At 42.8% G+C, this 24,018-nt stretch overlaps 1 long non-coding RNA gene across 1 annotated transcript in view; it reads left to right on the top strand.

Moving 5' to 3' along the window:
- The window catches only part of LOC143818057 (uncharacterized), a 57,833-nt gene that overhangs the window by 13,947 nt on the left and 19,868 nt on the right, over positions 1 to 24,018 (top strand). Inside the window, exon 2 of the long non-coding RNA XR_013224288.1 lies at positions 14,169 to 14,314. This is a non-coding gene — a long non-coding RNA (uncharacterized LOC143818057). The remainder of the gene's footprint in view (positions 1 to 14,168; positions 14,315 to 24,018) is intronic.

Below are 24,018 nucleotides of genomic sequence, written 5' to 3'. Positions count from 1 at the left end.
ATGCGCAGCTGAAACTCCGCTCCCTCCTCCCCGGACCTTGCAATGGGGCAGCGGAAGCGTCGTAAGACTGCTTCCGCTGCCCACATCGGGCATTTATTTCACAGCATGCGTCGGTACGTTGGCCCGACACACTGCGATGGGCCCATACCGACGCTAGTGTGAAAGCAGCCTAATAAAATGGAGGATCAAGACTCCTATTCTAAAACTCAGCAATAGGATACTCAGTGATCAGATATTTATCTCTTATCCTGTCAATAGGGAATACATTTAATTCATAGGAAGATCACTTTAATTAAAGTAGATTTTATCTTCCTATCAAAACTATAAGTATTTAATTTCACAATTCAATTGTAGCTTATAATTATCTGACAACCTCAGCAGTTATCTTAGTTATGGAGAGATGAATCTAGCCTGTAATCACCTCTTTTTCATGTCATTACAAAAAAGGGTGCATTTTAGTGATGAGTGAATTATTATTTTCATAGCAAATTAATATATATTTGTTTAAGTTGTATTATCTAAATATAAACTATAGGAGGGAGGTTCTATTTGATACATTGATGTGTTGATTATTTTCAAATGCAAATGCACTAGTGATGAGCGAATATACTCGTTACTCGAGATTTCTCGAGCATGCTCGGGGGTCCTCCGAGAATTTTTTAGTGCTCGGAGATTTAGTTTTTCTTGACGCAGCTGAATGATTTACATCTGTTAGCCAGCGTAAGTACATGTGGGGATTCCCTAGCAACCAGGCAACCCCCACATGTACTTATGCTGGCTAACAGATGTAAATCAACTAAATCTCCGAGCACTAAAAAATTCTCGGAGGACCCCCGAGCATGCTCGAGAAATCTCGAGTAACGAGTATATTCGCTCATCACTAGTGCATTTGCATTTGAAAATAATCAACACATCAATGTATCAAATAGAACCTCCCTCCTATAGTTTATATTTAGATAATACAACTTAAACAAATATATATTAATTTGCTATGAAAATAATCATCCAGTAAATATTTTGATAATGAAGAGATACTGTACATTTGAGGAACTAACTTTATTGTGCAGAAATTTTTCTTATATAGTATATTTACACGGAATTTGTTAGAAAACAATTGTGGCATATTATGTATGCAGTATTCCAAAGCTTTTCTTTCCAAGAAGCATTACCTCTAGGGTAAAACATTGTGTAATGTTCGTGTGCCACCACAAAGGATTGGTGTCTGCAACTTTTCCATGTGCATAGATATTTGTGCAAAAACAATTTACAATTCTTTCCTAATATATACAGTTGTGTGAAAAAGTTTTTGCTCCCTGCATGATTTCTTATTCTTTTGCATGTTTGTCACACTTAAATTTTCAGATCACGAAACAAATTTAAATATTAGGCAAAGATAACAGAAGTAAGTGCAAAATGCAGTTTTTAAATGAAGGTATTTATTATTATGGGAAAAATAAAACCAAATCTACAGGGCCCTGTGTGATAAAGTGATTGCCCCCTGCTTTAAAACATAAATTAACTGTGGTTTATCACCTTTGGGAATCTGAGTTCAATTTCCCTAGCCACACCCAGGCCTGATTACTGCCACACCTGTTCTCAATCAAGAAATAACTTAAATAAGACATGCCTGACAAAGAAAAGTGGACCAAAAGATGCAAAGAAATTATGGAACAAGTGAGAGACAAAGTAACTGAGATCTATCAGTCTGGAAAAGTTCTAAAGCCATTTCTAAAGCTTTGGGACTCCAAAAAACCACGGTTAAAGCCATTATCCACAATTGGTGAAAAAAGGAAACAGTGGTGAACCTTCCCAGGAGAAGCCGGCTCACCAAAATTACTTCAGGAGCACAGCGATGGCTCATCCAAGAGGTCACAAAAGACACCCACAACAACATCCCAAGAACTGCAGGCCTCACTTGCCTCAGTTAAGGTCAGTATTCATGACTCCACTATCAGAAAGAGACTAGGTTAAAATGGTCTTTATGGCAGAGTTCCAAGATGAAAACCACTGCTGAGCAATAAGAGCATAAAGGCTTGTCTTAGTTTTGCCTGAAAACATCTTTATGATCCCCAAGACTTTTGGGAGAATTCTCTGTGGACTGACGAGACAAAAGTTGAACTTTTTGGAAGGTGTATGTCCCATTACATCTGGCGTTAAAGTAACACACACAGCATATCAGCAAAGGAACATCATTCCAACAGTAAAATATGGTAATGGTAGTGTGATGGTCTGTGGCTGTTTTGCTGCTTCAGGATGTGGAAGTCTTGCTGTGGTAAATGGAACCATGAATTTTTTTGTCTACCAAAATATCGTGAAGGAGAATGTCCAGCCATCTGTTCATGACCTCGTGTTTTTGCACACTTGGGTTATACAGCAGGATAAAGACTTCGGAGTTGCCTATTCAATGTCCTAACCTTAATACGATTGAGATGCTGTGGCGGTTCATGCCCGGAAACCCTCCAATGTGGCTGAATTGCAACAATTCATCAAAGATGAGTGGGCCAAAAATCCTTCAGAGCATTGTAAGAGACTCATTGCCAGTTATCACAAATGCTTGATTGCAGTTGTTGCTCCTAAGAGGGGCCCAAAGAATTATTAGGTTTAGGGGCAATCTCTTTTTCACACAGGATCCTGTAGGTTTGTATTTTTTTCACTTAATAATAAAGACCTTCATTTAAAAACTGCATTTTGTGTTTACTTGTGTTATCGTTGTCCAATATATACATTTTTGGGGTGATCTGAAACATTTAAGGGTGACAAACATGTAAAAGAATAGGAAATATGGAAGGGGACAAACATTTTTTCACACAACTGTACTTTTGCTTTAGGACAAATTTACAGGTCAGGCTTTTTTAAAAGCAGACCTTTTTATCAGTGTGCTGGATCCATTTTTGGCCCATGTCTCAGTTTTTACAATCCATGTGTAATCCATTTTCCCCATATGAAAAAAAACTTAAAGGCTTCTCCAGCCAGGCATTTAGTGAAAAATGGACAACACTCAGCTGACTCATGGATTAATTTTTTCCAAAGACCAATTCACTTGAATGAATGGACAACCTTAAACCGCCAATCAGATCAAAGTAGAATTTCTGTTTTTTTGCACATCATCTGTCACGGGGTTACCGTGACAGAGAGGAGAAAGAAGACCGCAGCATCTGATTTCTCCTACTCATGAGCTGAATATAAGCACTTCACCTTCCTATTAAATGATAAAAATGTCTTTGGTTAGTGTAGGGGTTAATCTGCTCTGTTTAGAGCTCTGAGTGCACTGTTAGCCAATCCCATCTCATTTATAATCTGAGTCCTGACTAACACACATCGTCAGAGCTACCTTTTGCTGCATGGCTTGCAGGAAGTTGGTGGTGGTTACTTGAGTAGTCGGTTGGTGGATTTTTCTGTGACTGTTGCTTGATTTTTGAGTGTGTGATAATTCCCTTTCTTCTCTTACTCTGGTTTAACTCTATCCTCCACTCCTCATTGCATACTTCTGTTATATAAGTGTGTATATTTGTATGTTTGGTATATTCCGTTGTCCCTGTTTATATTACCTTGTTAAGTCTAGTGGGTGTATTGCAGTACACTACCACTGCCCTCTGCCCTGGGTGGTGGAAGGGTACAGATAGAGGGCAGATTCTGGAGTTAAGGCAAGGTACGTGGCCCTGGCAACTTCACCATCAGAAGTAATCCAGGCAGCAGGGTGAGCTAGGGAGCCCCTAGAGTTAGGGACAGGGAAAGAGACCCTGGTCCTGGGACACCTGAGAACAGAGTCGGGAATATATATATCAAAAGTAACATATTTTTATTTTCTGTTAAAAATATAGAAAGTACATGAGCAACAAAATCTGACATATTAGCATGTCAATTGACACGCCTTTACATTGACTTAATTTGACCAATACTTTGAAATAAATTTTGTTTTTTTCTCATTCCTGAATAGAGTTGAGTGACTTTGATTGGGTCCCTGCTTATTCGGCAAGCTATAGAGCATGCCGAATAAGCTGCAGAGTGAACCCAGATACTTGGAGCGCGCCGGTTGATCAGCTGTCTGGTGCCGCAGCTGCATGTGTCGCAGCTGTGAAACTGTCACAGCACATGCATGAAAACCCAACACAAAGGCTCTCCATACATGTTTTGTGACAGTGACACAGCCGCGACACATGCAGCTGTGGCGCCGGACAGCTGATCAGCTGGCACGCTCCATGTAGCTGGGTTCCCTCTGCAGCTTATTCGACAAGGGCTGTAGCTTGCCGAAATAGCAGGGACCTGATCAAATTCGCTCAACTCTATTACTGAACTAGAACTTAGTGGAATAAAAAATTTTTTTGCCTTAGTTATCTTTATACTTTAATATTAAGCTAGAAATGTTCTGTATTTTTTACCATCACATAGGTTCACACATTGTTTTAACATTAATCTTCTTTTTCAGGAAAAAGTGCCAAGTTTAATATTCTCATCTTCCGTTCTTTCAATCTCAGAGCTTTGCATTTTTATTGTTCTTTTATTTTTATCCCTTGGCTAAACCACTGGATATAATTTAGGATTTGTAATAAGTAGCCTAAATTTTACTATCTATGCGCAAATTCATTTCACACTTTTTTAATGCACTTCTGCCATATCCCATTCAATATAAATACCATTTGACTCTTACAAATTAATATTTTATTTTTTCATATTTACATTAATCACATCATAGCTGGCTTTCTGTTTTATATTATTTTACATTTATGAGCTGTCATTTCTAAGTGGAAACTGTAGAAACCTTTTTTACGCAGTAGCTGCATCCTCATACAAATTTGGCAATTTTTAATTTCAGATAATTTATTAACTTTAAACTTAAGATAAAAGAAAAGATATCAGAATCTACTCACAGAGTACTCCCTGTGAATACTGCGTAATGCACTGAAAGCTTAAAATCTGACTTTTATTTTTTTCTAAATTAAAATGAAAATGTGTAGTCCACAATATGTGGGTGATGAATTACACAGGTCTGTGACTAAAAAGCTGTTTGATTATTTTCATTTAATTTACATGTATTTTGTTGATTTGATAACGAGAAAAATATTTTAAAAATCCTAAATATCAGGACTTTCCACAATCCTGTACACACGTGGTCAAAATTGTTGATACCCCTCGTCTAATGACAGAAAAACCCACAATGGTCACAGAAATAACTTGAATCTGACAAAAGTAATATTATATAAAAAAAAATCTATGAAAATGAACAAATGAAAGTCAGACATTGCTTTTCAACCATGCTTCTACAGAATTTAAAAAAAAAATAAAACTCATGAAATAGGCCTGGACAGAAATGATGGTACCCTTAACTTAATATTTTGTTGCACAACCTTTTGAGGCAATCACTGCAATCACACGATTCCTGTAACTCTCAATGAGACTTCTGCATCTCTCAACAGGAATTTTGGCCCACTCCTCAAGAGCAAACTGCTCCAGTTGTCTCATGTTTGAAGGTTGCCTTTTCCAGATGGCATGTTTCAGCTCTTTCCAATGCTGAATAGGATTTAGGTCAGGGCTCATAGAAGGCCACTTCAGAATAGTCTAATGTTTTCGTCTAAGCCATTCTTGGGTGTTTTTAGCTGTGTGTGTATTGCACCACAATATGTCACTTAATTAAATCAGGGGGTGTAAAAAAGTGGCTAATAATGGCCATAAAGAAAAAAAGAAGAAAAGAGGCCACTACATAATCTGCACACCACCAGTAAAATATATGAAAAAAGGACAAACTTTATTGGTAACAATACTAAAAACAATTAAAACCAATACAAAAGACACTCCTTCATTAGGCCTGTTTCTATACAATATATATATATATATATACACTCACTGGCCACTTTATTAGGTACACCTGTCCAACTTCTTGTTAACACTTAATTTCTAATCAGCCAATCACATGGCGGCAACTCAGTGCATTTAGGCATGTAGACATGGTCAAGACAATCTCCTGCAGTTCAAACCGAGCATCAGTATGGGGAAGAAAGGTGATTTGAGTGCCTTTGAACGTGGCATGGTTGTTGGTGCCAGAAGGGCTGGTCTGAGTATTTCAGAAACTGCTGATCTACTGGGATTTTCACGCACAACCATCTCTAGGGTTTACAGAGAATGGTCCGAAAAAGAAAAAAAATCCAGTGAGCGGCAGTTCTGTGGGCGGAAATGCCTTGTTGATGCCAGAGGTCAGAGGAGAATGGGCAGACTGGTTCGAGCTGATAGAAAGGCAACAGTGACTCAAATCGCCACCCGTTACAACCAGGGTAGGCCTAAGAGCATCTCTGAACGCACAGTGCGTCGAACTTTGAGGCAGATGGGCTACAGCAGCAGAAGACCACACCGGGTACCACTCCTTTCAGCTAAGAACAGGAAACTGAGGCTACAATTTGTACAAGCTCATCGAAATTGGACAGTAGAAGATTGGAAAAACATTGCTTGGTCTGATGAGTCTCGATTTCTGCTGCGACATTCGGATGGTAGGGTCAGAATTTGGCGTAAACAACATGAAAGCATGGATCCATCCTGCCTTGTATGGAGCATCTTTGGGATGTGCAGCCGACAAATCTGCGGCAACTGTGTGATGCCATCATGTCAATATGGACCAAAATCTCTGAGGAATGCTTCCAGCACCTTGTTGAATCTATGCCACGAAGAATTGAGGCAGTTCTGAAGGCAAAAGGGGTCCAACCCGTTACTAGCATGGTGTACCTAATAAAGTGGCCGGTGAGTGTATATATATATATATATATATATATATATATATATATATATATATATATATAACCAACGTTACACAAATCCCCCACATGGCACTGAAAAAGTACCGTGGTACACTGCTGGGTAAAATGCAAAACACACACTGTAATAAGAATGCCAGTCTTTTAAGTGTATTTGATCCCCGCAGATAGTCAGGCATAGAAAAGGTCCCCTTGGGATGTGATAGGATGCATATAAACTAGTGCTGCCCCAAGCGTAAAGTTGCACCAGCCCAAATGCAAAGTGCAAATTATGCTGCAAATGAAAATGCAGATAAAACAGGTCCCATGGCCGTGGAAACCCTGAGAAGATCACAACAAGAACAGCAAGAATATAGCCCAGGTAAGACCTAATGATGAAAGAGAATAACCTGACCGGCCAGTGGAGAGAACAGGGCAAAATGGCAAGAGGACCCAACGTGTATCACGGTTGCTAAGACCACTTCGTCTGGGGAAGTAGCTTACCAAAGCCAACGGCGCCCTTTTGTGTATCAAAGATGCAGTCATAATCAGGCACCGGTGTGTGGCTGTGACCAGCAGGAAACCATAACGCTGTACTGCGCATGCGCAAGGAACATAAAGGTGCGTGAGAAAAGGGCAGACGTCTCTGCCAACACTGTTCTATTGCGCATGCGCTGATCAAGAAGTCGGCGGTCTGCAGGAGAGCAGAAGAACTGTGAGTGCTATAACATGGCTCTAGAAAGGAGGCCAAATAGCGACATGCTGATTGCCTATGTAAGGGGCTAAAGAAAAAGAAAGGGTGACAGCCAAATAATAAAGAGAGTGAGTGTTATATGATAGCCCTGCACAGAGGACAAGAGAATCTGAAAGAGAATCATAATTAATCTTAAAAAGACAACAAAATAATACTTAAATAAAGAAAACAAATTATGTAATACTATAAAGAAAATATGCATATATATTATGTGCAGAAATAAATAAATAATAAATGGGAAACAAAAAAAGAGAACAAAAAACAAAACATACAATAATCAGCTTTGTAACAAGGAGAAGGACTGCAAATACATTGTTGGTCCAAATGATCAAAAAAAGTCCAAGATTAGAATCCACGATAAGCAAGTTCCTTAAGGAGATGAGTAATCCACCAAAATTTCAGTCCACAGAGTCATAGCGACAGTCCATAACCAGGTCCCTCCATTTAGGAGATGATTGCCACGTAAATATGACGTAATCTCCAGAGGTTGTCCAGATTTCACTAGATGGAGTATTTCTGGAAGCCCGCAGCAGTATCCAGCCATAAGGAGATATCCATAGTAGATAGTCCACAAAATCATATCCCGAGCGTCAATGGCCTCCTGTGAAGTCTGACCTACATAAATGCAAGGGCAAGGACAAATAAGGGCATATATAACATTAGAGGTTTTACAATTAATATATGCCTTAAGTTTATGCTGCATTTGATCAGTCGGATTGCGAAAAAAGTCACGGGTAGGATGCATGTGTGGACAAACGTTGCAATCCCTGCATGGAAAAGAGCCTCTGAGGGAAATTCCACGATTAAGTCTCTGTGTAGGCCTAGTATAGTGACTCCTAGTGAGTATGTCTCTAAAGTTAGGAGCCCTCCTAGCCGTCATCAAAGGCTGGGCACTAACCACTTGAGACGTTTGTGTATCCGTGGTTAGAATCCTCCAATGTTCCCTCAGAATCTTCCTTACCTGAGGCCATTGGGTATGGTATCCCGTGATTAACCGCACATAGTTGTCCGATCTCTTCTTAGTAGAAACAAGCAAGGAGTCTTGTGTCTGTGAGTTGGCCCTCTGATAGGCACGAGAGATGCATTTTTGGGGATAATTCCTACTTCTAAATCTTGTCGTGAGATCCTGGGCTTCTCTCCTGAAATCAAAGTCCTGTGTACAATTTCACCTTGCCCTGAGAAATTGGCCTACCGGGACCCCATCTCTGGTATGTTTAGGGTGGAAACTCCGACACTCCAATAAGCTGTTTATAGCTGTGGGCTTCCGATATAAACATGTGGATAGTGTCCCGTCCTGACATTTGACCTCGAGATCCAGAAAGTTAACTTTTGGGTTATTATCCTGTTGCAAGACCCATGACCTGTGACTGAGACAAAGCTTTCTTACACTGGGCAGCACATTTCTCTCTAGAATCCCTTGATAGTGTTGAGATTTCATTGTACCCTGCACAGATTCTAGACACCCTGTACCAGATGCAGCAAAGCAGCCCCAGAACATAACAGAGCCTCCTCCATGTTTCACAGTAGGGACAGTAGTGTTCTTTTATTGATATGCTTCATTTTTCTATCTGTGAACATAGAGCTGATGTTCAGGGCCGGCGTAGTGGCAGGAAGACCAGGCAGCTACCTAGGGCCCCCGCTCCCCCAGCTAGTGGCACATCATGCAGCCGCTATGGGGCCTGTGAGGCAGGTGAGCCCGCCAGCACCGAATCCAGCTGCCGCATTGAACTATACTGGCATCGTAGACGCCAGTACAGTTCAAAGCAATGATGGAGGAGAGAGAATCAGCTGACGCTCCCTCTCCCATCATTCCCCTCTGCCTCTGACACTGAGGGTGCGCGATGACTTCATATCATCACGCACCCACTGTGTGCTGGGCCCAGGCAGTGCAGCCGCTGAGACCGGAGGCGGGAGCAGCACGGGGCAAGAGGAGAGGTGAGGATTGTTTTTTTAATATATCCGTGAGTATTGGACTGTGGCACTATTGGGGGTGCTACATTATATTCTATGTAGGAGGCTGTGTTATATACTATGGGGGCACAATACATTCTATAGAAGAGGCTGTGTTATATACTATGGGGGGCACATTGTATTGTATGGAGAAGGCTGTGTTATATACTATGGGGGGAACATTATATTCTATGGAGGAGGCTGTGTTATATACTATGGGGGGGCACATTGTATTCTATGGAGGAGGCTGTGTTACATACTATGGGGGGCACATTGCATTCTATAGAAGAGGCTGTTATATGCTATGGGGGGCACATTATATTCTATGGAGGAGGCTGTGTTATATACTATGGGATACATTATATTCTATGGAAGAGGCTGTGTTTTATACTATGGGGGTACATTATATTCTATGGAGGAGGCTATGTTATATACTATGGGGGTACATTATATTCTATGGGGGGCTGTGTTATAAACTATGGGGTACATTATATTCTATGGAAGAGGCTGTGTTTTATACTATGGGGTTACATTATATTCTATGGAGGAGGCTGTGTTCTATACTATGAGGGGCACTATATTCTATGGAGGAGGCTATGTTATATACTATGGGGGTACATTATATTCTATGGAGTAAGCTGTGTTATATACTGTGGGGGGTACATTATAATCTATGGGGGGCTGTTTTATATTCTATAGGGGGCTGTATTATATTCTATGGGTGGGTTGTATTATATTCTATTGGGGTTGTATTATATTCTATGGGGGTACATTATATTCTGTGGGGGAAGTATTATATTCTATGGGTGGGCTGTATTATATTCTATGGGGGGGCTACATTTTATTCTCTGGTGGCTACATTATATTCTATGGGGGCTGCATTATACTCTATGAGGAGGGCTACATTGTATTCTACAGAGGGTCTACATTATACTATATAAGGGGGCTGCATTATATTCTATGGAGTGGCTGCATTATATTCTGTGGGACTCTGCGTTATACTCTGAGGGGCTACCATATATTCTATGGAGGGGCTGCATTATACTTTATGGGGGGGCTGCATTATATTCTATGGGGTAACATGATATTGTATGGCGGACCTGCATTATACTCTGGTGTGGCTGCATTATACTCTGTGGGGTGGCTGCATTATACTCTGGGGAGGCTGCATTATACTCTGTACTCTGTGGGGTGGCTGCATTATGCTCTATGAAGTGGCTGCATTATACTATGTGTGGGCTGCATTATACTGTATCAAGGACTATGGGGAATACATTATACTATATGAAGAACTATGGGGTGCACTATACTATGGGAAGTGAATTGTACTACATGGATGAATATGGCGGTGCATTATACCTTATGGAGCACTGCAAGGAGTGTATTATACTATATGGAGGACCAAGTGTATTGTAATATATGGAGGGTTATGAGGAGTTTATTATACTATATGGAGGACTGAGGAGTGCATTGTACTATATGGAGGACCGGAGGAGTATATTTTAATATATGGATGACTATGAGGAGTGTATTATACTATATGGAGGACTGAGTAGTGTATTATACTACATGGAGGACTATGGGAAGTGCATAATACTATATGGAGGACTGAGGAGTATATTTTAATATATGGAGGACTGTAAGGTGTGTATTATACTATATGAAGTACTATAGGAAGTGTATTATACTATATGGAGGACCATGGGAAGTGTATTATACTATATGGAGGAATATGAGGAGTGCATTATACTATATGGAGGACTATGGGGCACATTATAATATATGGAGGACTATGAGGTTTATTATGCTAAACAAGCAAAATACTGCATATTCATCGAGTGATTGGATTGTTTATGCTGGAACAAAAATCATTGTTCTCAGCAGCACATCACCCCCTTGTAAACTGTGTGCTGCTGATAATATGATACTGTATGGAGACAGATTGATCTTATAGTGATTGTTCTGTTCCCATCATTCTTTCTCAGTTGGTGTAAAGAGGCCGGGAATCAAGCGTCGAGTGACTTCAGTATTGTCAATCACACTCGTTTAGCGGCCTGAACTCAACACATGTAAATACAACAGAAATGCTTCTGTGTGATGAACAATATGTTAGCATCTGGGGCCCTATTTTAAACTTTTGCCTAGGGCCCCACTTTGCCTAAAACCAGCCCTGTAAATGTGCCTTGCAAAAGAGTTACATTTTTGTCTCATCTGTCCATAGGACATTCTCCCTATCAACATGTAGTTTGGCAAATTCCAGTCTGGCTTTTTTATGATTTTTTTCAACAATGGTGTCCTCCTTGGTCATCTCCCATGAAGTCAACTTTGGCTCGTACAACAACGGAGGGTGCGATCTGACACTGATGTTCCTTAAGCTTGAAGTTCACCTTTAATCTGTTTAGAAATGTTTCTGGGTTCTTTTGTTACCATTCATATTATCTGTCTATTTGATTTGTCATCAATTTTCCTCCTGTGTCCACGTCTGTTGTGAATTCTGCTTTTGGGTTCCCTCCGGTGGTAGTAGGTGGTAATGCAGTTGTCCCTGGGTTGCAGTCCTGGTCAGGTGTGTCTGCTGATTGCAGTTCTGACTGGGGTATTTAGGTGTGCAGGATTCATTAGTCTTTGCCAGTTGTCAATTGTTGTTGGGAGGTGTAGGACCTCTGCCTGGTTCCTCTTGCCTTTCTGCCAAATCAGCAAAGATAAGTGTCTGTTTTTTTCCTGTGGCACACATGCTGTGTGCTTCACGGTTCAGTGCTATTCTTTGTGTTTTCTTGTCCAGCTTAGATTGTGTCAGTATTTTCTCAGTCTTGTTGGATTCTCTGGAGTGGCAGATATACATTCCATGTCTTTAGTTAGATTGTGGAACTTTTTGTATTATCTGTTGTGGATATTTTTGGAAGGGTTTTTAATACTGACCGCCTAGTAATCTGTCCTATCCTTTCCTATTAAGCTAGAGTGGCCTCTTTTGCTAAATCCTGTTTTCTACCTGTGTGTGTCTATTCTTCTCCTACTCACAGTCATTATTTGTGGGGGGCTGCCTATCCTTTGGGGGTCTGCTCTGAGGCAAGATAGCATTCCTATTTCCATCTATAGGGGTATTTAGTCCTCCGGCTGTGTCGAGGTGTCTAGGGTTTGTTAGGCACACCCCACGGCTACTTCTAGTTGCGGTGTTAGTTCAGGATTTGCGGTCAGTACAGGTTCCACCGACTCCAGAGAAAGTTTTCATGCGGCTCCAAGGTCACCAGATCATAACACATGTCCAGGGAAGTTGGCTACAGTCCTGTGGATCTTAAATTTCTGAATAATATGTGCAACTGTAGTCACAGGAACATCAAGCTGCTTGGAGATGGTCTTACAACTTTTACCTTTAACATGTTTGTCTATAATTAGTGTTGAGCGATACCTTCCGATATGCAAAGGTATCGGTATCAGATTGGATCGGCCGATACCCAAAAAGTATCGGATATCGCCGATACCAATGCATATCAATGGGACACAAAATATTGGAATGGTTCCCAGGGTCTGAAGGAGAGGAAACTCTCCTTCAGGCCCTGGGATCCATATTCATGTATAAAATAATGAATAAAAATAAAAAATATTGATATACTCACCCCTCGGACGGCCCCTGGCTCTCACCGCTCCAAGCGTCTGCCTCCGTTCCTAAGAATGCAGAGTGAAGGACCTTCGATGATGTCGCGGCTTGTGATTGGTCGCGTGACCGCTCATGTGACCGCTTACGCGACCAATCACAAGCCGCGACGTCATTGCAGGTCCTAAACTCACTGCATTCTTAGGAACGGAGGCTGCCGGTTACACTGCTAAGGTCCAGGCTCCGCCGGAGGGGTGAGTATATCCATATTTTTTATTTTCATTCTTTATTTTTTACATGAATATGGATCCCAGGGCCTGAAGGAGAGTCTCCTCTCCTCCAGACCCTGGGAACCATACACTGGGAACTTCCGATTCCGATTTCCGATATCACAAAAATATCGGAACTCAGTATCGGAATTCCGATACCGCAAATATCGGTCGATACCCGATACTTGTGGTATCGGAATGCTCAACACTATCTATAATTTTATTTCTACTCTCCTGAGACAACTCTTTCCTTGGCTTCCTCTGGTCCATGTTGAGTGTGATACACACCATATCACCAAGCAGTACAGTGAGTATCTGTAGCCCTATATACAGGCCCACTCACTGATTCCAAGATTGTAGACACCTGTGATGCTAAATAGTGGACAGACCTTGATATAACATGTCCCTTTTGTCACATTATTTTCAGGGGTACCATCATTTCTGTCCAGGCCTATTTCATGAGTTTTATTTTTTTTTTAATTCTGTGAAAGCATGGTTGAAAAGCCATGTCTGACTTTCATTTGTTCATTTTCAGAGATCTTTTATTTATTATTACTTTTTTTTTAATTCAAGTTATTTCTGTGACTATTGTGGATTTTTCTGTCATTATACGAGGGGTACCAACAATTTTTACCATGTTTGTAGGTTCTTCTGCAAACACTGGTGTGAATCATTGGCAGGCAGCTTATTTTCTTTTCCCATTAACATCAATAGGAACTGTGTGATTGGCTGTTGGAAGTCAAGGGGTTTAGTGACATAATGAAAGGTCCTTACGCTTTCAAGAAACTTGCTTTGGAATTTCATTCATCAACCGTGTTTCCCCAAATTAGCTTTATGGCTTTGCAGAAGTGTATTAATTCGCGTGACCATTTCTGTTTCATTTGTAGTGAATATATAGTGTTGAATCAACAACTGAATAGTACAGAATTTGTGAAAAAAGAATACTTCGCATACTTCAAAATAAAACTTGGAGATCAAGATAAAGTTTGGACTCATAAAGTGTGCAAACGGTGTGTTGAGGACCTCCGCAAGGGTAAGAAAAAAAGCTTTCTGTGAATCCTATGGGACAGTGAGAGCAAAAGATGATGACTGTTGTTTTTGTTCATGCAATGTGAAAGGGTTTAATTCCAAATGGGAGCATTCCATTTTATACCCCAATCTTCACTCAGCAATTAGTCCCATCCCCCATGTAACAGGCATACCAGCATTCAAGGGCCCTGCTACCTTGGAAGAGATACCAAGCTCCGATGAAGGTGAAATCATACCAGAACCAGATGACAAATCAAGCTCCGATTTTGAAGAGGATACAAGACCAAATGTTTTTCCCAAGGGGGGATTAAGGATTTAGTACAAGACTTCCCAAAGATGCCGTTGAGTTACTCAGATCAAGCCTCAAGAACAGGAATTTAATGTTAACAGGAGTGTCTTTTTCGTGGTTCAGACATTGTGAAAAATAGCTTGTTCCTTACTTTGCCCAGGAGACCTCTATGGTTGTCACTGCCGGCATGCTGTGAGGCGCCACTCGGTGGTCGGCGCTCATTGCAAGTGAGTAATTCAGCTACATACAGGTGACCTGATCATCACCTGTATGAAGCAGAGCAGATCGGATTATTGCAGCTTCTAGTCTCCCATGGAGCCTATTGAAGCATGCCAAAAGTAAAAAAATGATTTTAAAAATATAAAAAAATTTTAAAAAAAGGAAAAAAGTTCAAATCAACCCCCTTTCGCCCCATTCAAAATAAAACAATAAAAAAATCAAACATACACACATTTGGTATTGCCGTGTTCAGAATCGCCCCATCTGTCAATAAATAAAGAGTAACCTAATCGCTAAACAGCGTAGTGAGAAAAAAGTCAAAACGCCAGAATTACGATTTTTTGGTCACCACAATATTGCATTAAAAAAATAAGTCCTCTCCCAACCTGAGATCACAAAAAATGGAAACACTGCAGGTATCATAAAATGGCATAATTTATTTATTTTTAACAAAGCTTGGATTTTTTTAACCACTTAGATAAAAAGTACATAGACAAGTTTGGTGTCTATGAACTCATAATGACCTGGAGAATCATGGTGGTGGTCAGATCTAGCATTTAGTGAACATAAAAAAGCATAACAAAAAACTACTGTGGGATTGCACTTTTTTGCAATTTCACCACACTTGGAATTTTTTTTCCTGTTTTCCTGTACTCGATATGTTAAAACCAATAGTGTCGTTCAAAAGTACAACTCTTCTCACAAAAAACAAGCCCTCACATGGCCATATTGACCAAAAAATGAAAAAGAATTATGGCTCTGGGAAAGGGAGCAAAACATGAAAATGCAAAACCAAAAATACCTCTGGTCGTAAAGGGGCTAAATATGAAGATTAAGGTTGGCAAGTGTGTAGGGATTTAAAGGTCTTGTGCATGCTGCTCAGTCAACAGCTGGGTATACCAAATACCCTTATTTTCTGTGTCGGGAGAGTCGAAACCGACAAAATCAATGGACCAAGAAGAGTTGGCAGCCGAGAATGTTCACAGTCGGTGAAAAAAATGTCCTCTGAGAAACTTTGGATCCTCCCTTTAAAGTTCTTCTACCACCTCTCCACATAAAATTGGGCTTGATGAAGCAATTTGTAAAATCACTTCCAAGAGATGGGGAATGCTTCAAATACTGAAATGCTGAAAGCATTTCAAGCTTTAGGTTGCCCGATGAGTTTGAAACTGCATTTCCTCCATTCCCACCTTGACTACTTTCCTGAAAATTTGGGAGCTGTGAGTGAAGAGCAAGGTGAACCATTCAACCAGGACATTAAAGCGATGGAAAGAAGATGCCAGGGAAAATGGAGCATTACAATGATGGCAGACTACTGTTGGATGCTTCAGAGAGACATTCCAGATGCTACTCAAAAGCGTAAATGTACCAAGAGGAGCCTCACAGGCAAAAAAAACCCAAAACGATTTTAGTGAGTGTTAGTGAGCTCATTTCAGTGCAAAAATGATTTTCATGAAAAATTTCAACATGGCAGATTGCACAGTGGACCTCATGACAGCAAGCTAACAAGTGGAGCAGGAGACACCAGAAGATACAGAACTAGTGAACTGAAGACATATTATCAGTAAATGAAGCTGTGTTTGTAATATGAACTAATGCAAAGGAGAGTTTGTAATGATTACAGCAGCTGAAGGGTTAATCAAACTGTGGATAGCTTCTTGCAGCAGACATAAAGAAGCAAATTTGTATGTAGACAAGATACACTCTAATGCACAATCATTTGATGTGTGAATAAGTCTAGATAACAATTCTTTATGCTTACAGCAGACAAAAGTTTATTTAGCAGGTCTGAAACAGAAAACGGATACAGCCTGCAGAAAGCACAGGAGTTTACAGAGGAGATAGCTACCTGTGAGAACTTTTTAAGCAAACTCCAAAGCACAGAGTGTCTGAACACTAGTTTCATAATGCTGAGAAATACGTGATTGAGCATCAGCCTTAAAAGGTCTTAGGTGATAACGTCACTAGAGATTGAAAAACATACCATAAGGATACAGCCTTCCCACAACCTGTCAGATGAGAAATGCACTAGCAGGATGCAGCAGGCCCGCACTAACCCCCACTAAACCCACACTACTTCCATAATCTGGTAGTGTGGGTGGCCGTTTCTGGAGCGCCCCCAGACGTAGGGCCGCGGGGTACTCGGTACCGGGCCTCTCTGTCTCGGTCCTGGGGTTGTCACGGTGGCTAGACCCAGTCTGTGACCCTGCTAAGGGGTGTCCAATAAAAGGTGTGATGATGGTGCATGGTGCAGGTCACGATGAATAACGAGGACACAGGGTTGCAGTCTCTTTACCTCTTTACTGAAGGCTTCAGGATCCTCAATCCAGAGTACTGATAAAAGGGCTGGCTGAGACCGGCAGGTCCGAAGGCACATCAAGAGTTCCCTTTGCAGGTGGAAATCAGTGCCTACCTTCTAGCGCCTGTGTGTTGTAGTACCTCCCTGCTGAGCACCACGGGATAGTCCTCACAACTAGGGTTGAGCAACTTTTATTTTTGTCTGTTTCTGATGTTCTTCTCTCACAACTCGTATCTATTCTGATGTTCTTCTTTCTCCGTCCCCCAGATGATATGGATAGGACGCACCCGTATGACGGGTAGGTCTGGAGTTCTTCTGGGACCCTAGCGTCGCCCCTCTCCCACAATTGCCCCCTATGTCTGCTTAGGTGATTTAGTTGAGACAGCCAACCTAAAATTAACTGTCCTGCCACTGTTTGAAGTAATGCTTGGAGCCAAATACTTCCTCGGCGTTCCGGCCACCGGCTACGCGCCTCAGTAGGATGTTGCCTCGATCTTACGTCACGACTAGTGTTGAGCGATACCGTCCGATACTTGAAAGTATCGGTATCGGAAAGTATCGGCCGATACCGGCAAAGTATCGGATCCAATCCGATACCGATACCCGATACCAATACAAGTCAATGGGACTCAAGTATCGGACGGTATTCCTGATGGTTCCCAGGGTCTGAAGGAGAGGAAACTCTCCTTCAGGCCCTGGGAACCATATTAATGTGTAAAAAAAAGAATTAAAATAAAAAATATTGCTATACTCACCTGTCCGACGCAGCCGGGACCTCAGCGAGGGAACCGGCAGCGTTGTTTGTTTAAAATTCGTGCTTTTACTTGGTTACGTGAAGTCCCGGCTTGTGATTGGTCAGGGCGGCCATGTTGCCGGGACGCGGACCAATCACAGCAAGCCGTGACGAAATTACGTCACGGCTTGCTGTGATTGGTCCGCGTCCCGGCAACATGGCCGCCATTAACCAATCACAAGCCGTGACGTCACGGGAGGCTGGACATGCGCGTATTTTGAAAAGCGCGCGTGTCCAGCCTCCAGTGACGTCCCGGCTTATGATTGGTCATGGCGCCATGTTGCCGGGACGCGGACCAATCACAGCAAGCCGTGACGAAATTACGTCACGGCTTGCTGTGATTGGTCCGCGTCCCGGCAACATGGCCGCCATTAACCAATCACAAGCCGTGACATCACGGGAGGCTGGACACGCGCGTATTTTAAAAAGCGCGCGTGTCCAGCCTCCAGTGACGTACCGGCTTGTGATTGGTTAATGGCGGCCATGTTGCCGGGACGTCACTGGAGGCTGGACACGCGCGCTTTTCAAAATACGCGCATGTCCAGCCTCCCGTGACGTCCCGGCTTGTGATTGGTTAATGGCGGCCATGTTGCCGGGACGCGGACCAATCACAGCAAGCCGTGACGTAATTTCGTCACGGCTTGCTGTGATTGGTCCGCGTCCCGGCAACATGGCCGCCCTGACCAATCACAAGCCGGGACTTCACGTAACCAAGTAAAAGCGCGAAATTTAAACAAACAACGCTGCCGGTTCCCTCGCTGAGGTCCCGGCTGCGTCGGACAGGTGAGTATAGCGATATTTTTTATTTTAATTCTCTTTTTTACACATTATTACATTAATGTTGTTGCGATACCCGATACCCGATACCACAAAAGTATCGGATCTCAGTATCGGAAATTCCGATACAGCAAGTATCGGCCGATACCCGATACTTGCAGTATCGGAATGCTCAACACTAGTCACGACTCCTACTGGCTTTATCTCCTTTTTGCTCCGATCTCGTTTCTCTCTTCTCCACAATAAACTTCTCTTCTTTTCCTTTCTTAGGATGCCGCCGCAACGGGTGCAGGCGCAGCTCCGTAATGTTCTGTTCTGTTCGCTAGATCACTGTCAGGATCCCACCCCTGACAGAGACCCCCCTGAATCTTCCCCCCGCAACACCCTCTGCCACAGGATGTTGCCTGTGGAAAGAAGCCGAGGGTGAGTATATTCCTATTATGTATATACTCACCCTCGGACGCGCCCTGCTTCTTTCCGGTAGCCTTCCTTCTTAAGAATGAGTGCGTGAAGGACCTTTCGATGACGTCACGGCTTGTGATTGGTCGCGGCGGCCCACGTGACCGCTCAGCAACCAATCACAAGCCGTGACGTAATTCTCATGTCCTAAATTCCTAGAATGAGGAATTTAGGACCTGAGAGAATTACGTCACGGCTTGTGATTGGTCGCTGAGCGGTCACGTGGGCCGCCGCGACCAATCACAAGCCATGACGTCATCAAAAGGTCTTTCAAGCGCCATTCTTAGGAACGGAAGATGCCGGTTACCAGCGGCGATGTCCAGGCTGCGTCGGAGAGGTGAGTATATCAATATTTTTTATTTTAATTCTTTATTTTACACTTAAATGTGGATTCCGATACCGATTTCCGATATCGCAAACATATCGGAACTCGGTATCGGAATTCCGATACCAGATTCAGAAGATCGCCGACCTCATGGCCGACCCCACACAGGAGTCGGGTTTCATGAAACCCAACTTTGCCAAAAGTCGGCGACTTCTGAAAATGGCCGACCCGTTTTGCTCAACCCTACTCACAACTGTTGTGTCTATTTCTGATGTTCTTCACTCACAACTCATATCTATTCTGATGTTCTTCTTTCTCCTTCCCCCAGATGATATGGATAGGACGCACCCATATGACGGGTAGGCCTGGAGTTCTTCCGGGACCCTAGCGTCGCCCCTCTCCCACAATTGCCCCCTATGTCTGCTTAGGTGATTTAGGTGAGACAGCCAACCTAAAATTAACTGTCCGGCCACTGTTTGAAGTAATGCTTGGAGCCAAATACTTCCTCGGCGTTCCGGCCACCGGCTACGCGCCTCAATAGGATGTTGCCTCGATCTTACGGCATGACTCCTACTGGCTTTATCTCCTTTTTGCTGCGATCTCGTTTCTCACTTCTCCACAATAAACTTCTCTTCTTTTCCTTTCTTAGGATGCCGCCGCAACGGGTGCAGGCGTGGCTCCGTAACGTTCTGTTCTGTTCGCTAGATCACTGTCAGGATCCCACCCCTGACAAAGACCCCCCTGAATCTTCCCCCCGCAACACCCTCTGCCACAGGATGTTGCCTGGATCCAACCCAGTCAGCTTCTGACTAACTTCCTATCCAGCCCCCAGTTTTACCAGATTGTGAGGAGTGGCCTAATACATAGAACCCTTTGCTCCCCCTGGTGGCCAGAGTGCGAAATGTAGTGTGTGACTGTGATACCTGGTCAGGTGAACTCCTTTAGTGCCATCAGATGTACCATCACTCCCCTTAGTGGTGGAGCGTCAGTACTGCAACGACCAGGACTCTGGGGAGCTGCATTTCTATCAGTAGTTAGCACCTGCTCTGCCCCTGCCTTTATTAGTGGGGGCCTGTTGCATCCTGCTAGTGCTTTTGTCATCTGACAGGTTTTGGGAAGGTTGTATCCTTACAGTATGTGTGGTTTTTTTTTCAATTTTTCTATCTCTAGAGTTTGCCCCAAACCCTGTGAAACATGTGCACCCAGCAAAGAAAGGCAGTCGTAGGATAAAGCAAACAGGTCATGTGCTGAAGCCTAGACAAACGCATAACAGATAGAAAGAGGCACAATAACTCAGAGACCCATGATTCTGTTTTACATTTAGTGTTTATTTCACACCAGAGCTGGACTTTTTAGCTAAAGTTTTCACTATTGCTGTATATTGTCATACACATTGTTGCTACATTTGAATGTGTTTTGAATAGAGACTGGAGGGCCTGAATACCTCATGTATTTTTGTAGTCTGTTTGAGAGATATCATAGCAGCTCGTCTCCAGAAACTAACTGAGAGACAAAAGAAATTTAGGGATTAGTGATGAGTGAATGTGCTCGCCACTACTCGTTACTCGCCCGAGTATCTCATATAGTTACATAGTTACATAGTTATTAAGGTTGAAGGAAGACTTTAAGTCCATCTAGTTCAACCCATAGCCTAACTTAACATGCCCTAACATGTTGATCCAGAGGAAGGCAAAAAAAACCCATGTGGCAAAGAGTAAGCTCCACATTGGGGAAAACAATTCCTTCCCGACTCCACATACGGCAATCAGACTATTTCCCTGGATCAACGCCCTATCAAGGAATCTAGTGTATATACCCTGTAACATTATACTTTTCGAGAAATGTATCCAGTCCCCTCTTAAATTTAAGTAATGAATCACTCATTACAACATCATATGGCAGAGAGTTCCATAGTCTCACTGCTCTTACAGTAAAGAATCCGCGTCTGTTATTATGCTTAAACCTTCTTTCCTCCAGACGTAGAGGATGCCCCCTTGTCGCTGTCACCGGTCTATGATTAAAAAGATCATCAGAAAGGTATTTGTACTGTCCCCTCATATAATTATGTGCAGTGCCCCAGAGTCCTGGTCGTTGCAGTACTGATGCTCCGCCGCTAAGGGGAGTGATGGTACGTCTGATGGCACTGAAGGAGTTCACCTGACCAGGTATCACAGGCACCAATACACTTCACAGTCTGGCCTCCAGGGGGAGCTAAGGGCGCTATGTATTAGGCCACTCCTCACAATCTGGTAAAACTGGGGGTTAGGCAGAAAGTTAGGGAGAAAGCTGACTGGGTTGGAACCAAGCAACATCCTGTGGCAGAGGGTGTTGCAGGGGAAGATTCAGGGGGGTCCCTGTCAGGGGTGGGATCCTGACAGAGGCCTAGCGAACAGAAAAGAACATTAAGGAACCGTGCCTGCACTACATCGCGGCGGTATCTCAAGAAAGGACAAGAAGCGAGGTTTATTGTGAAGCAGTGAGAAACGAAATCGCAGCAATAAGGAGATAATACCAATAGGAGTCGTGCTGTAAGACCGAGGCAACATCCTATTGAGGCGCGTAGCCAGTGGCCAGAATGCCGAGGAAGTATTAGATTCCAAGCAATACTTCAAACAGAGGCAGGACAGTTGGTTTTAGGTTGGCTGTCTCACCAAAAACACCTAAGAAGACATAGGGGGCAACTGTGGGAGAGGGGCGACACTAGGGTCCCGGAAGAACTCCAGGCCTTCCTGTCATACGGGTGCGTCCTATCCATATCATCTGGGGGACGGAGAAGAAGATCAGAACAGACAAGAGTTGTGGGAAATAACACCAGAAATAGACACAACAGTTGTGAGGACTATCCCGTGGTGCTCAGCAGGGAAGTACTACAACACACAGGCGCTAGAAGGTAGGCACAGATTTCCACCTGCAAAGGGAACTCTGGAGGTGCCATCGAACCGGCCGGTCTCTCTCGCCCTGTTAACCATGCTCTGGATTGAGGACCCTGAAGCCTTCAGTAAAGAGGTAAAGAGACTGCAACCCTGTGTCCTCGTCATTCATCGCGACCTGCACCACGCACCACCACCCTCACCTTTCATTGGACGCCCCTTAGCAGGGTCACAGACCGGGTCTAGCCACCGTGACAAACCCAGAACTGAGACCGAGAGGCCCGGTACCGAGTACCCCGTGGCCCTGTGTCTGGGGGCGCTCCAAATACATTAAAATAAGATCACCCCTTAGTCTTTGTTTTTCCAAACTAAATAGCCCCAAGTGTAATAATCTATCTTGGTATTGCAGACCCCCAGTCCTCTAATAACCTTGGTCGCTCTTCTCTGCACCCGCTCCAGTTCAGCTATGTCTTTCTTATACACCGGAGACCAGAACTGTGCACAGTATTCTAAGTGTGGTCGAACTAGTGACTTGTATAGAGGTAAAATTATGTTCTCCTCATGAGCATCTATGCCTCTTTTAATGCATCCCATTAGTTTATTTGCCTTTGTAGCAGCTGCCTGACACTGGCCACTGAATATGAGTTTGTCATCCACCCATACACCCAGGTCTTTTTCATTGACGGTTTTGCCCAGAGTTTTAGAATTAAGCACATAGTTATACATCTTATTACTTCTACCCAAGTGCATGACCTTACATTTATCCCCATTAAAGCTCATTTGCCATTTATAAGCCCAAGCTTCTAGTTTACATAAATCATCCTGTAATATAAAATTGTCCTCCCCTGTATTGATTACCCTGCAGAGTTTAGTGTCATCTGCAAATATTGAAATTCTACTCTGAATGCCCCCTACAAGGTCATTAATAAATATTTTAAAAAGAAGAGGGCCCAATACTGATCCCTGTGGTACCCTACTGCTAACCGCGACCCAGTCCGAGTGTGCTCCATTAATAACCACCCTTTGTTTCCTATCCCTGAGCCAGCTCTCAATCCACTTACACATATTTTCACATATCCCCATTATTCTCATTTTATGTAACAACCTTTTGTGTGGCACCGTATCAAAAGCTTTTGAAAAGTCCATATACACTACATCCACTGGGCTCCCTTGGTCCAGTCCGGAACTTACCTCTTCATAGAAGCTGATCAAATTAGTCTGACATGAACGGTCCCTAGTAAACCCGTGCTGATACTGGGTCATGAGGTTATTCCTCTTCAGATACTCCAGTATAGCATCCCTTAGAATGCCCTCCAGGATTTTACCCACAGTAGAGGTTAAGCTTACTGGCCTATAATTACCGAGTTCACTTTTTGTCCCCTTTTTGAATATTGGAACCACATTTGCTATACGCCAGTCCTGTGGTACAGACCCAGTTATTATGGAGTCTTTAAAGATTAAAAATAATGGTCTATCAATGACTGTACTTAATTCCTGCAGTACTCGTGGGTGTATCTCATCCGGGCCCAGAGATTTCTCAATTTTAGTGATTTTTAGACGCCGCCGTACTTCCTGCTGGGTTAAGCAGGTGACATTTAATTGGGAATTTTTATAACTAGTCATTTTGTCTGCCATGGGATTTTCTTTTGTAAATACTGATGAAAAAAAGTCATCTAT

This window comes from Ranitomeya variabilis, chromosome 3, assembly GCF_051348905.1.
Source record: "Ranitomeya variabilis isolate aRanVar5 chromosome 3, aRanVar5.hap1, whole genome shotgun sequence".
NCBI classification, from domain to species: Eukaryota; Metazoa; Chordata; class Amphibia; order Anura; family Dendrobatidae; genus Ranitomeya; species Ranitomeya variabilis.
The sequence above is the reverse complement of the archived record's forward strand: the minus strand, read 5'-3'. Positions and strand labels throughout refer to the sequence as shown.